Source organism: Acartia tonsa, chromosome 3, assembly GCF_053477335.1.
Source record: "Acartia tonsa isolate MP-2025a chromosome 3, ASM5347733v1, whole genome shotgun sequence".
Classification (NCBI taxonomy): Eukaryota; Metazoa; Arthropoda; class Copepoda; order Calanoida; family Acartiidae; genus Acartia; species Acartia tonsa.
In genome coordinates, this window is record NC_137262.1 from 53178989 (window position 1) to 53195371 (window position 16383).

Here is a 16383-nt window from a genome sequence, read left to right on the forward strand (position 1 = left end):
TTTAGTCAACATATTTACACAAGAAAATTTTAAAGATAAAGTATATTTTTCAAGGTTTTTTTCCGTTATGATTTTTGACTGAACTGATTAAATTCTTCATTTTAGGGAAACTTGACTTAGGTCTCGGTATGGTTTTAGTGTATTTTTTTTTGTAATTTGATCTTTGTTAAGCTAAAATATGCTTTGATTCATTACATAAATATTGCAGCGCTACTTATGCATGAAATAATTGTTTATCTATGTATGTTGGAGAATTAACAATTTAAACAGACCAAAAAAACTAAAAGCCAAAAAAGGTAAAAGTGAATGTTTTGCCTATAGATCGCAAGACAGTTGTAATCAAGTAAACGACATCTCTCTCCTTCCTTGGAAAACAATACTAAACAAGAATAAAATTGTTAGATATTAAATGAATAATTTTAGATATATATAATCCAAACAACTACCTGCCCCAAGTGTTGGAGACCTTTTTATGCTAGCAAATTACTTTTTGTTCTTGTAGGAGGACTTGGCTGTGTTTATAATTCCGACACTATTAGCTAATTTAATTAAAATTAATAGACCCAATACAAAATCGGGACAGGGTCCCCGCCACGTGGATAGAATTACATACAGCTCATGCTCAGTCTATATATTCTTTTACTTCAAAAACTAGATAATTCTGAAATTTAAATAATACAAAAAAGGGATTTTTTGTAACTACCAACACAGAGACAGATAAACAAAAACAACTACTTACATTTCGATAATATTTTTTTTTTATTATTTTCAAACAGCTTTCAGAGAAGCTGCAATTCTAAACGACAAATTTAGCGGGTAAGCAAATTTTTTTCAAATACGAACAATACATCTTTGTTGGATTAGGGACTTATATTCCTTTAAACAAAATTTGTTTAAAAATTATTTTTTTTTAAATATTGATCATTTTATTATCATTATTTCTCCATCTATACTATACTATATGACAATTGTCCATCTATTTATCAATCCATATATCCATTAATAAATCTATTGATATATCTTTCTTTCTATATCTTTCTCCTTGTCTTCTATCTATCTTTTTTTCTCTATATATCTATCTCTTTCTCTCTCTATCCATATATATTTTTTTCTATCTTTATCTATCTATAAATACACGTTCTTGTATTTAGCTTAATATTTGTTCGCTTCTATTAGACGTACATATTCTTGTTTACTAGTCGCTGTCTCTTAGTTACAATATCGCCCCCGCCCTAACATTTAAAGAGCTCCCAAGTGTATGTACATAGACTATATAGTATCAGGGTTACTTGGATAGATAACGGGACGATAATCTTCCTCCGAATATTCGAAAATTCTTTCATTTACCGCATTAAGTAATGATGGTAGAAAGGGATGTTGAGTAATTTCAATGCCATTGCCCTCCTCCTCCCTGATATATACGGGATGACCTAACCAAAACACATATATACGACTTTTTATGCAAAGTTACTTTTCTATAATTGCATTTTGTAGATTTAAAATTTTAAAAAAGATATTAAAATATTATAAATTAAATATTTCAAAAATGAGGGGAAAGCAAAAGAAAAAAATCCCTGAAAAATAAATCTACAAAACGCGCGAAACCAAGGCATTATTATTGCATGGCACTAAGGCACACTCACGTACATACACACACACGCACGCACAGTAAGGCCCTGGACTTTACGGTGAAAACAAGGAGTGTTCGTTTCTTCGCGTAACTTAGTTAAATACATTACATGAAACATGTTTCTAATAAATATTATGTATATATTTCTAGAGGTGTGTTGTTGAATTATTAACAAACAAAATATATTACCATTCTTTAAGTTTATGGGCAGGGCATTTAAATTTCCCCTGGTGCTTTTAAAGCATTTTAAAGCCATTATATTCAAAATTTATAGTTTATTTTTCTACAGTGATGGTTGTTAGTGATTATACGCAGCTGGGATAGTTACGCTCATTTTGCGTTATATCTTAATCAGTGAAAGATATTAATTTAGTGACAGGTGGAGTTATCGTAGCACTGCTACTCTATATCAAGTTTAAGCTCGTCTGTCATTATCAAAAATTATTGTTTGTGACCATTTTTAAAAATTTGAAACCATTAGTTCCATTTAAAAAGATTTTTATTGATGTGTGTTATATAAATTTCATGTTTAGGGATTTATTACCATTAGATACTACATTTTTTTATATTCCAGTATAGCATCTTATTTCAGACAATTTTCTACGAATATTTAAAAAATCTTAAAATCAACATCCAGGGCATATAGCTATAGTCCGGGCGGCTAACAAAACAGGTTTTAATCTTACTTTTTTTTATTTTAATATCCGTGGAAACCTGATTATAATATGATGACATAAATAACTATTCATGTAAATTTTCTTTGACGCTTGAATAATTTATTTTGTTAAAAAACTTTTTTCGTTTTATATTTTGGTAAATATTAAATATTTTTTACACGTTAAAAATGAATGCTACATTTTTTTCTCATCGTGGTTAGTTAATTGTTTTTAAGACAGGTTCTTATTTAAAATATTTTAATTTTTTTAATAATATTATTTACCTAATGGATATTTATATATACCTAATTTATTTCATAAATATAAATTAATTACTTAAATTAATCTCTTCTGAAACATATATATTATATCCTGATCACTATATCAATAAATTTGTATTCAATTTTAAAACATGGCGAATCTTTATTAAAAAGGCCAATTATTATCTATTGTATTATATCAAGTAGTAAGTTTTTTGTATGGAGACGATTTGTATAACTACTGAACCGATTGAGTTCTCTATTTCACTATAGGTCCCAGGATGGTTTTAGGTCATTTTTCTATATTTTATTATTTGAAATGTTTTAACTTTTCGATTTTAGAGCCCATACATGCTTGGGGCGCATCAGCTAGTCTTAAAAAACGGAATTAAATAAAAAGTAGTCAAAAGTGGCATTACAATGATTATAAATGTAAAAATTAGGGTGAATCTACAACAAAATATCAGAAGCCTAATATCTAAATGCTGCGCTACTAAAAGTATTATATTATTGGTTTATTGAGGCATGGTATATTACCCTAAAATTTAAGTATTTATAAAACATATGTTATTAAAATATTCTTAAATATAACCTAAAATTTGACAATAACTTATCTGTAACAAAATGTTAATATTTAATGGTAACATTAATGTCTATATTTGTATAAAATGTATATAACAAGTGAAATATGCAAAATTTTGCAGTGCTTATACAATATTGAGAATTTTTATCTACATTTTAGTAATTTATTAATAATTATTTTTCATCAATCAATGTGGTTAATGTACAATCTAATTATGATAAACAAAATTAACCCTTATATTAATTAAAATCATGGTTGAAAATTAGTGGATGAAACTGAGATGAATTCTTAAAAACTTTTGCCCCACTAAACTCAGTGAGGCAAACTAAAAATATAGAGGGGATAATTTTGCCTCACTAAAATTTTAGTGAGGCAAACTAGTTTTAGTGGGGCAAAAGTTTTTTTAAAGAATTCGCCTCTAGTTTATACTACCCAATCAAGTTTTAATAAAAGTCCCCAACGATTTTAAGCCAAACCAATTATATTTAGTGTTTAGTGTCCAAATGATATACCAATTTATCTGTTAATTCATACTCTATTGTCATATTTCGCTATTGCGATTCTGATTTTTATATAAACACCACTAGAATTAGATATGGAATAAGCTAAATATTAGGAATAATTGTATATTGTGAAACCCGTGCTAAACATAAGATTTATCCCCTCTCTATCTAAATTCTATAGTTTTGGTGTAATTGATTTTCTATTAAAGTATTTAGCAAAATGAGTAATATCATATTGCTGTCGAACCTTCTATTAATTTCAGGGATCTTAAGGGATAAGACAATTAATGGTAAGTTTGTGTACACCCCCAATTATGATAAAAAAAACTACTGTTATATTATTTTGGTTGAGAGTTGGGATACTGTTTGCTTAAAGCAACCAAATAAAGATTTGATAAAAGTACCCAAGGTTTATAAGCCAACCAGTAGTGTGTGTAGGGCGGGGTGTTTACACTCGCTTAAAACTTAAATTGGGACAGTATGTTTTTCCCTTTTCTTTGAGAGTGCCTGGGTAATATACAGCCCAATATCTTCACCCTGAAAAAATCCATCTCTGTACAAAGCTTTCTTTTAGAGCCTAGAAATATATACAGATTGTAACATAAACCAAATATCTGTATATTTTATTGTATGAATAAATTTTACGTCCATTGGATTAATCTAGACTAATATATTTATAAAACTACCCTTATTTAATTTGGATTACAAGCTAGCATTGTATTTATATTATACACAAAATCAGAAAAGAGGTACATGTTTTTCCGAAAAAGAATTGAAAAGACAAAAAAAAATTACTTGGAGGATACATCAATTTATCGTCCATGGACTTAACCATTAATATCAATGGTTGATGCTGTGAGTATTGGTGCAAAAAATATGACGTAACAAAAAAAATTAGCCAATGAGAGGCCGTTATTGACCAATGGTAAAATTTATAGTGGACTCTCATTGGCTAATTTGTTTTGTTACGTCATATTTTTTGCACCAATACTCACAACATCTCAATGGTTATATATCAATACTTTTTTATTCAAACTATTTCTCAGGGTTGGGCCGGATATTTTTTTTGCCGGATATCTGGCCAACGTTCGATATCCGGCAATTTACCGGATAACCGGATATCCGGCGTCAAAAATCAGCCGTATATCATGGAACCGGATATTTTTAAAATCCAGTATCCGGCCGGATATTGAAAATGACCGGATATCCGGCCGGATAACCGGCTATACCCTATTATTTCTATCTAGTTGTTTATGCACTGCTTATTGACAAAGGTTGTCCTTGTTATCATTAGATTTAATAAAAATGTCCCGTGTCTTTGAATATCCAGAAAATATTGAGATTAACTGTACTCCTAAGGGCAAAATTGTAAAAATTGGTCCCCAATTTTACACAAGGTTTGGGAGGAGTACAAAAAGAAAATCTATCAAAGATGGGGAAGGATTATCTGAAAAAAAATCAAACTGAAAATCAATGATGTACTGAAAAAATTATTACCTACATTACAACTGAAAAACAAAATTTGCTTTTGATCAATTTAATACTTTTTCTTTTTCCTATTTAGTTAATTGTTTTTTTTAAGGACAAACAAATTTTATTTAGACCTTTATTATTTTAAAATACATTACCTTGATTGGAAGTAACAGAAAAGAAACCTTGTTTTATACAAATTTTTAAAATATACATAATAATATGTTTGTTTGAGCTTTAATAGACTTTTATAGAGTAATCGTAATTGTTTTGAGGGTTTTTAGGTTTTCTAAAAATGAATAAGGTAGCTAGTTGAAAAATCATTTAACAATTATTTGTTGAAGTTAGAGAAAAAGAGAAGATAATGAACCTTAATTGATATGAATTTATGAAATGTTAAATTAATTTGTCTAATATTTGTAAAAGAAAAAGAAATGCTCTTATTATTTGATTTAAGGTTTACAAAACATTGCTTTGTCCATTTCTCAAACTGTAATAACCTTTGGGGTTTAAGCAAAATGGAGGATAATTTCTACCATATTCTTATAAATATTGAAAATTACCTATAACAAGGGTTAAAATTAAAATGTTTCTACAATCTACAAAGTAGCAACTCTACAATCTTCACTAAAATGAACGTATGTAAATCCAAATTTTTACATTTTATTACAATTTTATCCGACATAATTATCCTTTTCATTTGAATTTTTGAATTTGAGTAATTTAAAGATTTGGCTATATGACATAAGAGAAGTATCTATATACTTAAGTTCAAACATGTTTTATAACTTTGCTGCTGTTCTTTTATCAACATAAGACTTCAATTGTTGGCAGTTTTGTACGGTAATTTTGTTTATTTATGATTTAGCAAACAAAGAATATTGGGGTATAGTCCTTTCCACGACATCCCTCCATAAGGAGCGATTCTTCGTATTTTTCACAGTAGCTTTTCTCCTATTTCTAGCCCCTGCGGGGGGCTCTAACCCTGCGGGGCCAATTACCTAACCCTGTGGGGCAATCACCTAACACAATATAACCTAACCTAACCTAAAATAACCTATAAAAAGCCATTTTAAAAATACGAAGAATCGCTCCTTATGGAGGGATGTCGTGAAAAGGACTATACCCGAATATTGTAATATTCGCCAGGAAGTAAGAGCACACTGACAGAGCAAATAATCTATTTTCCTCCTAACTCTTATTATAACCCAATGAGAGAATTTGATTAATAAGTGTTTTTAGTATTGATTTATTACCCGTTGATGTTTCCCTGCACCCCTGAATATTTGCTGTGATATTTGCAGGCTGAGCTTTTCTCATAGATAAGTTGATAACAACTAGAAACAAAGATATGAAATATGTCAAACAAAAATCATAATAAAAAAAAACAGATTTTAGCACTATACCATATAAAAAAAAATATTTGATGTCTAAGCATAGCTACTCTAAAAGATGCATTATCAAGCTTGTTTGCTTCCCTTTTCAACTGTCCTAAAGCCAAACAAAGATTGTTAAGATTACCGTAAAAAAATAGGGCACTCAAACAGACTTAAACTCACAAACACATTCTTGTTACCTCGCTATTTATGGACAAATTTGTTTTGTTCTTTGCTGTCAAAATATCATTTAAATTTAGGAAAACTATTCCCTGCTCTATAACACCTAGCAAATATTTTTTATTGATTTTAAGATAAACAATTTGGCTTATTAGTCATTAAGTGACTTGCTTGCATTTCTTTGCTTAAATTTATAAAGAGCTTTGTTTTGGATATTATTAATTAATAAGCCAGATAAAGTGATAAATTTTGATAATAAACTGTTTTCGCAATTTTTTTATTAGTGTAATGGAAGGTAAAACCAGAATGATTTATTTTGGAATTCACATCAGTCTAGAAAAAAAATATAAGAACAAATATAAAATCAAACATTTTTTTGCATTCTTTAGACAGATGAAATATTAATCTTCACATAGACGTTCAAGGGGAAAGGGAGGTAATGAGGTTTTCACCCCCTTACAATTTTTACATCATTTTACCCACCTCAAAATTAAAAAAATACATTTGATTGCCCTCTTAGACCTTTAAAGCCCCTTATTTTCACCCCCATCAAAAAAACTTTGACGTCCTCGAATCTTTAGTTATTTTTCTATTATTAAAAAGTTTTATTCAGGACTGTAAAAAAAACACTTAAAATAGGCGAAATAAAGAAAAACAGAGTAATTGTAATAATGTTTAACTTCTAAAATTTAAAAAAATTTCGAAAGAATAAGCATGAATGAAATCTTTAAGATGCCAAAAAAACTAAATATAAGCCTGAATAGGTCTTTTGATTTTTTATTAAAATTCCATACAGGATTACATTCTATAATAAAATGTTGTACTAAAAGAAAAAAAACTTTAAGAAAATAGAAAGAGATTTTGCTTCTGAAAATCTAAAAGATCATTCTAGAATATAATAGGAGTGTGAAAAAAAGCACGCTTTGCACGTCAGTTTAAAAGTCAAAGCACGCTTTTTAACCTTTAAGTCTGTTGATTATGTAGAGGATGAACACGTAAGGGGGTAGATGCACCCTCTGACTATAAATTACATCCAACTTGTTGTCTGTTTTACGCCCCCTAAAACTCTCATCCCCCTACATCCCACCTCAATATTGGTTTAAGGGCATGTAATGAATCGCAAGATGGTAAGTCAACATTTCAAGTGTGCTGTGCACACCCCCCTGAAAAAATACTGTGCACGCCACTGTCTTGAATATAAGCAATAACTATAATGACCGAATACTAAACATAATAATAAAATAAGTTTCAGAAAGCAATAAACTTAAGCGAAATAATAAAAGTTTTGAACGATGAATACTTTTAAGATTAATTGTACCTTCCTTTGACTAAACATGATTGAGTAATATGATATTCTAAGAAGCTGGTAAAGTTATTCTATTACAATTTACTTGTATAGATTGGATTTTATTTTATAATAGCAATTTATACCTCGTATTATAGACAGCTTTCCGCGGTTATTAAAAATAAAAATAAATTATGACTCTATGAGATTAATACCTGGGGGTTGAAGGTTAATAAAATTTTAATAACAATCAGAAGAATTAAAGGCAGACACAAAACCTCAGTTTCATCAATTGGTGCATAAAAACTAAATATAATTTTATTTATTTCCCTAGACTTTTGATTAGTTAAAACTTTCATGCATAGAAATAAGCGTGTCGACGGAGGATATAAAATATTGAAATTAGTAAGGTCTGCCTTCCCTTCTATTTTAAATCCTTATAGTTTACACCCCTCTAGCAAAACCTTGAGCACACCTTGTTAAAATAATTGTGATAAGTCTTTAGTCCTAAAACTCTAATGGGCCTACAACTTATTTTCTTGTGTTTGTATCATTCTGGATAAAATTACATTTAATAAACTAAATTTTAATTTATGCTTTAAAAGGATAAGCTAAAATGAACAATTTTAGAATAAGAACAATTCATGTTCATCAGTAGCGCAGTAGCAACAACATACAATATAACGCTAACGTAAATCTTTTATATATTTTTATATCTTAAAATATTTTTTTGCTCATTCAGAATGTAACATTTTATCATACAAATAAGATTACTTCTAAAAGCCAGTTTTGTAAATTAGGTCATATAATAATGAATTTTAAATTAAAACATTTACGCTTTTGTAGATAAAAGAGACATGCATTTTAACAGACTATTATAACTGAGAAAATAAATGTAATACAATTTTTTTTCTTTATTAAGACAACTCAAATCTGAAGTATTAGTATATTACATCAAAACTTAGACATGTATGTTACATTTCTACTGAGGTTAGTATAATCCACATAAAGGGGATCTTGGACAAAGTAGCTTCGGACAAAGTAGCTTCGGACAAAGTAGCTTCGGACAAAGTAGCTTCAGGACAAAGTAGCTTCCGGACAAAGTAGCTTCCGGACATTTACTTAAGAAAAGTAGCTTCTAATAGAAAAATAAAAAAAATCGCCGAACCATTTTTAGTAAAATCCACGATCCACTTTTTGTAAAATCATCAAATTTTATGATTACAAACAAAATGCAGCTAGAAACCCCACCCTTTCTACAAGAGTTGTGCTGGCTGAGGTGGCTACAAAGTTACAAACTGATTCGATGGCAGTGGCTACTTCATCATCTAAATCTGATACACTGTCCAAGGCGATGTTTAATGGAAGAAAAGAACATTGGACATAAATAGTTAACTACAATTGTAGTTGTAATTGTAATTTGACCAGTTTATAAAAATAAATTGTTAAAGTTTTGTTTGCTTTTAATAAAATTAGAAGTTAATGTACATTAAACATTCATACATAGGTTAGGTTAGGTTAGGAATTATAGGCAAGGGGGCCGAGCGCCCGCGGCTAGGCAGGCCAGGGGGCCGAGCGCCTCGGCCATAACCTTTATTACTATTAGAAGCTACTTTTCTTAAGTAAATGTCCGGAAGCTACTTTGTCCGGAAGCTACTTTGTCCTGAAGCTACTTTGTCCGAAGCTACTTTGTCCGAAGCTACTTTGTCCAAGATCCAAAAATACACTTATGCTTATTAAAGTAAAAGAATAGAGGGGTCATGAGCTATATGTAAAGGGCAGGGACCATCAGCTAATAGTGACGAAAATATAAGCACAGTCAATTGCTTACAAAAGAATAAAACGCTACTTGCTAGGAGACGAAAACAATTCTTTCACTTGGGGTATGACGTTGTCTGGTTTATACATCTATACTTCTACATTTGTTATCTGCTTGTTTTGCTAAATGTTTATACCTGCAATGACAAACACATAAACTTAGATATATGTAAATACCTTAATCCTTTTAAGTCTATCTATTTTAAATTTCAAATACTTTTCTCCGAAATAAAATTTAACAAGAGATCATTTTTAGAATTCTGTACTCCCATATTTTTACTAATCTGATTTCAAGTGTAACTACAAAATTGTGAAAATTGTTAAAATCTGAAAATGGTTTGTGTCCAAAGAAGACAAACTAACAACATGTATTAATATAGATCAGTATAGTTTTTAAAAGTAAAATGCAGGTTATTTACCTTTTTAAAGCTATTTTTGTGTTATTTTTAAAAAAATTTCTTCTAAAAGAGAATACTTGGAAGTTTAATTAAAGACATACTTTTGTAATATTTCTAGAGGAGCGACACTTCTAGATTAACAACCATGGTTAAATTGTATAAACTTTTATATAGATAGAGATCTATATGGGTGTTTGGTGCTTTAATGCTTATGTATAATAACATATGAATAGGACATTTAATAACAAACAAGGACAATAATATTCTTAAATAGTATCATAATAGTAAACTAAAAAAATCTCAATAAGTAATAAATATATTAACATTCAGTTTTGGTTGATGATGTCAAAACTCATTGTACAGGACAATTGATTTTCAATTCACAAATAACCTTCTAATATTCAAATCTGTCAAGAAGTAAAGAAGATCATATTGATTTAACGTCATCACGGCAAACAAGCCCTTCTTATTATAAATTGTTAAATTATTAAATGCTTAGCTAAATTTAAACATAAAGTATTATAAATAGATTTATGAATTTTTAAATTTTTCAGAAAAAAAATAAAAAATTCAAAACACATGTTTAAAAATGTTATTGTATTGATACGTCATATCTTTTATTTATTTATTTTTATATTTCTATATATAACAATGTATGTATACAAATAAATGAACATAAATCAATTCTCACTTTAATATGACTTAAAAGATAATATACAATTAGAAGTTTTTTTCCTTTTCATTTTTTGCTTACTGTTAAACAAATAACAATCCTTTAAATAGTTTTTTTTCTAATAGAGGTATATAGATAGTTTATGCGTCTTCAACATTTCTGTCCATTAGAAATAAACACTTTTTATAGGAATACTTTGATATTCATCTAAATGTTTAATATTTTTTTTTTGATGGGAATAAAATATACATAGAATGAAATTCTAAAAGATTGCAGTTTAAAGTATAAAATTCCTAATCCCTGTTGTTTTTATATAGCTCGTAATCTGAATATGATACATGACCCATAAATCAAAACATAACAGAACAGTTTTAGATAATAGAGTTTTTAATATCATAAATTAGTAGAATATGGTAGACAAAGCCTTTATCAAAGAGGATAATATTGAGTAAAATAAGAATTCTAAAATATTTATTTCACCCCTACCATTTAAATTGCCAATAAGACTGATTTCTCGAGAAAGGGTTGTGGTACCCTCCCTAAAAATATTTTAAAACCTACATATAAGAAGCTACAATGTAAACTAGCAGCCATTGGTTCAGCGGTTAGCTATACCATTCGGCACAGATAGATAGACACACACAGACAGACATCCTGTTACTCTTATATAAGGATAAATTTATTTGACTGGCTCATAATTTAATGTACTCTAGGTTTAGATTACTGTAAATGCCAAAAAGGGCTTGTGATACTATACAGTAAAAAAGGTATAAAGCAATTTTGATAAAATTTGGATTGATTATTTTTGCAAACATATATTTTAGGCTTAGTTCGGCTATAGCTTCAGTCTAATAATTTAGAGGGCTGCACTGAAACTTTAAACATACAGCAACCGTTTTACGGCTGCATTTCGACATAATTTGGCTGGAATTGGAAGTGTACACTGTACAAAATCATATTTTAGTCAAATTTTGCATTAAACATAATTTAAGTTTACCAATACTCCATTTTATTTCTGGATAAACATTGTCAAAGCTTTGCATGTATATTTGACATATGAGTAGAGATATGATAAAACTCTTAATAAGCAGTATAATAAAATATCTAAACACACAATGATGCCATCGTCCGTAAGTAGCGAAGATCATAAAGTAAAAAAAATATGAAATTTATGAAACATTTACATTTAATAAAAGACATGAGAATCACAAGAAAAAACGTGATTTAATTTGCTGCTTTGTAAATTTATTTTTCAAATTCTTTTCCTTTTTTTGTTTCGCCACTTATGGATGTTGTCATCCTTGTTTGACATATGAGTATAGATATGATAAGGCTTATAATGAGCACTGCAAGCTTTTTACAGTAATCAAATTGTCATTTCTAATATTACTTACTAGCAGCCTCTTGGGGCACTTAAGTAAGGAGGGGAAAAAGTCGACCTCATCCCATTTTAAATTTGAGTTTTAAAGAGTAAAAAAAAATTTTTAAAACCTTTCCGTCCTGGAAGCTTCACTGTAAAGGAGAACAATATCGGTTTAGCGGTTAGCAAGATCCTTCGGGACAGACAAAAATGCTTACTACTTTATATTATAGGATTGCAAATATTTAAAATATCATCCTATTTACAAATTTAGTTTTCTCGTATTCATTCGAATCCGGTGGATAGGAACCGGTTCTCATCCATACGAAAAAACTATGTCTAACATCGTATTAAATCCAGCTTTCTACGAATATAAAAATGTACAATCAAAAGATTAAAACCAGTTTTTTTAGCTTTGATATATTCTAGCTTTGATATATTCTAGCTTTGATATATTCTAGCTTTGATATATTCTAGCTTTGATATATTCTAGCTTTGATATATTCTAGCTTTGATATATTCTAGTGGCTTCCTCATTAGCTTCTAGGGGTGGTTAAACCTCTCATGGTATGTTTTAAATAAGAAAAATTACGAAATGGGGTAGTTAGGGATTTTTAAAAATTAGTCAATCATTTTACATATCACAGTCAGACTATTGGTAGTATGACGGACAGACGAACAGACTTATTCTTATTAACGAGTAGCTGCGCTATTTAAAAAATTGGACAGCTAAACTAAGTTAAATGAATTTACTAAATAAATTAGAAATTTTAACATTTGTAAATTTGTAGAGAAAGCCACACCCTAAAATTTTGAACATAATATACAAAAATGGTTATATTATTACTTGGATATTGCATCAGATATTCATTACTCTAATAAATTTAAACTCAAAGCTGGCTAATATAACGATTCCCCAGTCACTCCATTCTTACTGGATGAACGAACTTACAAATAAATGAGGTCCATATTAGCAACCTAAATTGAAGACGCATTTTTCCTGTCAATATATCCACGTTATATTCTATATCCATATACAAAGTTTTTCAGTGAGGGTACTGAAATTATGTATAGATTTTAGAGTTGCTAATCAACTAATTTAATCTACTTGATATGAATCTATATAAAAAATAATCCTCAAATCATTTTATTAGTAGTAGCGAAGCTACTCTATAATTCACTTTGTCCGTCCGTCCGTCAGTCAGTCAGTCAGTCTGTCCGTAACGCTATGGGGGAAATGGGATTTACTCAGCTCCTATAAAAGATAGAATGCTGAAATTTTTGACAACATTCCCATCATTAAGGAGCACAATTGACTATAAAACATCATTGGCGTTCGGACCGATTTTTAGCAGGTTTTAGGCTATTTTTTTAGTTTTCACATTTTTCTCCATATCTTCAGTGTTTATGGTCCGATTTTCAAAATTTTTTTAGTTACAGATATCAAAATTAAATTTCCCGTCGTTTAAAGGAACAGCCATGAAGGCCAGACTGCCTTTTTAGCAGGTTTTAGGCTATTTTTATATTTTTCACATTTTTCTCCATATCTTCAGTGTTTATGGTCCGATTTTCAAAATTTTTTCAGTTATATAGATATCAAAATTAAATTTCCCGTCTTTTAAAGAAAACAATCATGGCAGCCAAAGTAACCATGACGGCCAGACTGCCTTTTTGGCAGGTTTTAGGCTATTTTTATATATTTAACACTTTTTCCATATCTTCAGTGTATATGGTCCGATTTTCCAAATTTTTTAAGTTAAGGATTTAAAAATTAAATTTTTTGTCGTTTTAATAAAACAACCATGACGGCCAGACTGCCTTTTATCAGGTTTTTGGCTATTTTTATATGTTTTACATATTTCCCCATATCTTTGTTTATTTTGATGCAATTTTCAAACTTTTATGGGATATCAGTATCAAAATAATTTTTCCCATTGTTATAAGCATCTTTATTATAATTTACTTTGACCATCGTCATCATGCAAAATAAAACAAGGTTTCATGTTTATTTTATCCAATAAATCTATTCTTGATTTTAGTAAAAACCTTTTAAATCTACCTGTACGTATTCCCATCGACGATTTTTTGTGCTTCGCTACTTATGGATGTTGTCATCCTTGTTTATATTATAAATGAACTATGCCTTTCTCTTTTTCGGAATTTTTTTACAGTAAAAGCATATTTGTAATTACGCAATCCTATTAAACCCATTATCATTTCAAAGTCCTCACTGTTTTATGCAACTAAAAATCATTGTTTTAAAGAAACTATGAAATCATTAAAATAACAATTACTTAGAAATTTCTAGCATCAATCTTAAATTGTGTTTTCGAAAAGACAATTTTGCAAATAAGTTATAAAAACATATTTGATCAAAAAGAATAGTAAATTGTAATACAATGATTTATTTATGTTTACCTATATAATCTTATGTGTTCCATCTCATTACAAAACTTTTTCTTGGTATATAGACGGTCAAAGCGAGATATATCAAGAGGGAGGGTCCATTGGGATGTTCCTATTACACTAGTACCCAAAGTTTTATAATAATGTTTTCTTATTTGTTGGTTCAACAACTTTGGGGACTTTTTGAATTTTGATTTGTTAGTTCATTAAGTTGAGTGTCAAAACGTTTCAACCACTGATTGTAATCATGTACAACATTAATCAGCCACTGTTTTATCGTTTTAGATAACTAGCGATATACTCAAGTTACAGAGTTGCTACAACTTAAAAAGGCATGTGTATATAATTTTCATTGCATATCACATATCTTTTATCTAAACTCATAGTCAACACAAAAACTTTGCATTCTTAATCAGGGATCAAAAGGGATAAGACAATGGCCGATAAATTAAAGAACATCCAGAATGAGAACACACAAAATTATCCCTCCTTTTTACTACAATTAGTTGTTGAAACTTTTAGACACTTAACTTAATTAAACGACCTATCAAAAGTCCCCAAAGTAGTTAAGCCAACGAATAAAAAAACGTTATCTTAAAACTTTGGGAACTACTGTTATAAACAGCCCAAATGTCCCCTCCCTTCTTGATTCTTAATAAGTCAATTCAGCGATCAATATTCTTACGATATTAATTTAGTAGTAGAGCAACAACTTTATAAGCAGGGCTTTTTTTTCTGCGCTAAAGTAATTTTGTAAGAAAATACTATCTGAAAATATGTAATAGATTTTAAACATTTTTTTTTATAGAAAATGAATTTGAGGTTGATATTATTGCAATATTTCTTAATGAAAGACACGAAGCAAATGAACTTATGTTACTATGCAAAAGTAAATGCATAATAAGAACTGGCAATTTTAGAGAATTAAAAAACTATGTATGGATAGTTTTTGTAGTTTTAATTTTCCAGTTATTCAAAAACATAAAGTTATATTTCTAGACTTTTATTCGCGTTCAAGAAAAGCTTAATGTTGCTAAAAATCTAAATGTCCCAAATTGCCTGATAAGTTATGCTAGCTATTAGGGATGGAAAAAGTATCCTGAAAGGTTTTTGTTTTAAGGTTATACTTGAGTTGAGAATCTGGAATTTAAAAAAATACGTTAAAATGAATTATATACTATTTTTAATATTACTTACAACTAGAATTTGATTTCAAAGAAATTTTAGTTAATTGTCCTATCCCTGTATCCCTGTTCATATATGATGAATGGGAAGGGTATGACAATGTGTTGATAGACAAAACTTGATCATAATTGACAAAAAATTATAGACTGATCGAACATTCTACATTATTTAATTCTTATTTGCTAGTCGTTTATTTTTATTGTTTAAATGTTCAAACAGATATATTTTCGTACCATTTCATAAAATTATAAGCAAAAGATTTCTATAGTTATGCTGGGGCAAGTAAACTGTCCTTTTTACATAATCGTTCTGTAGATTTAAAGGTTTTGGGCCTTCTTGAGAGAACTTGGACTTTGCCCCTATGGTTTCGAATCCCCACAAACCCCCCCTGACTAAGTATCTTTAGCATTGGTTAAAAATTATAAAAAGAGTAGAGTTAAAAATAATCTAATGTAATTCTATTTAGATGACAGTGTTTTATCTAAAAGTCTACGGGACATAGAGGAGAGTAAATAACTAGCATAGACTGTAATAAATATAATTCTTAAATACAAATTGGACAAGTAAAAGCAGGAGTTTATCTTCTGTAAGTGTGTATGT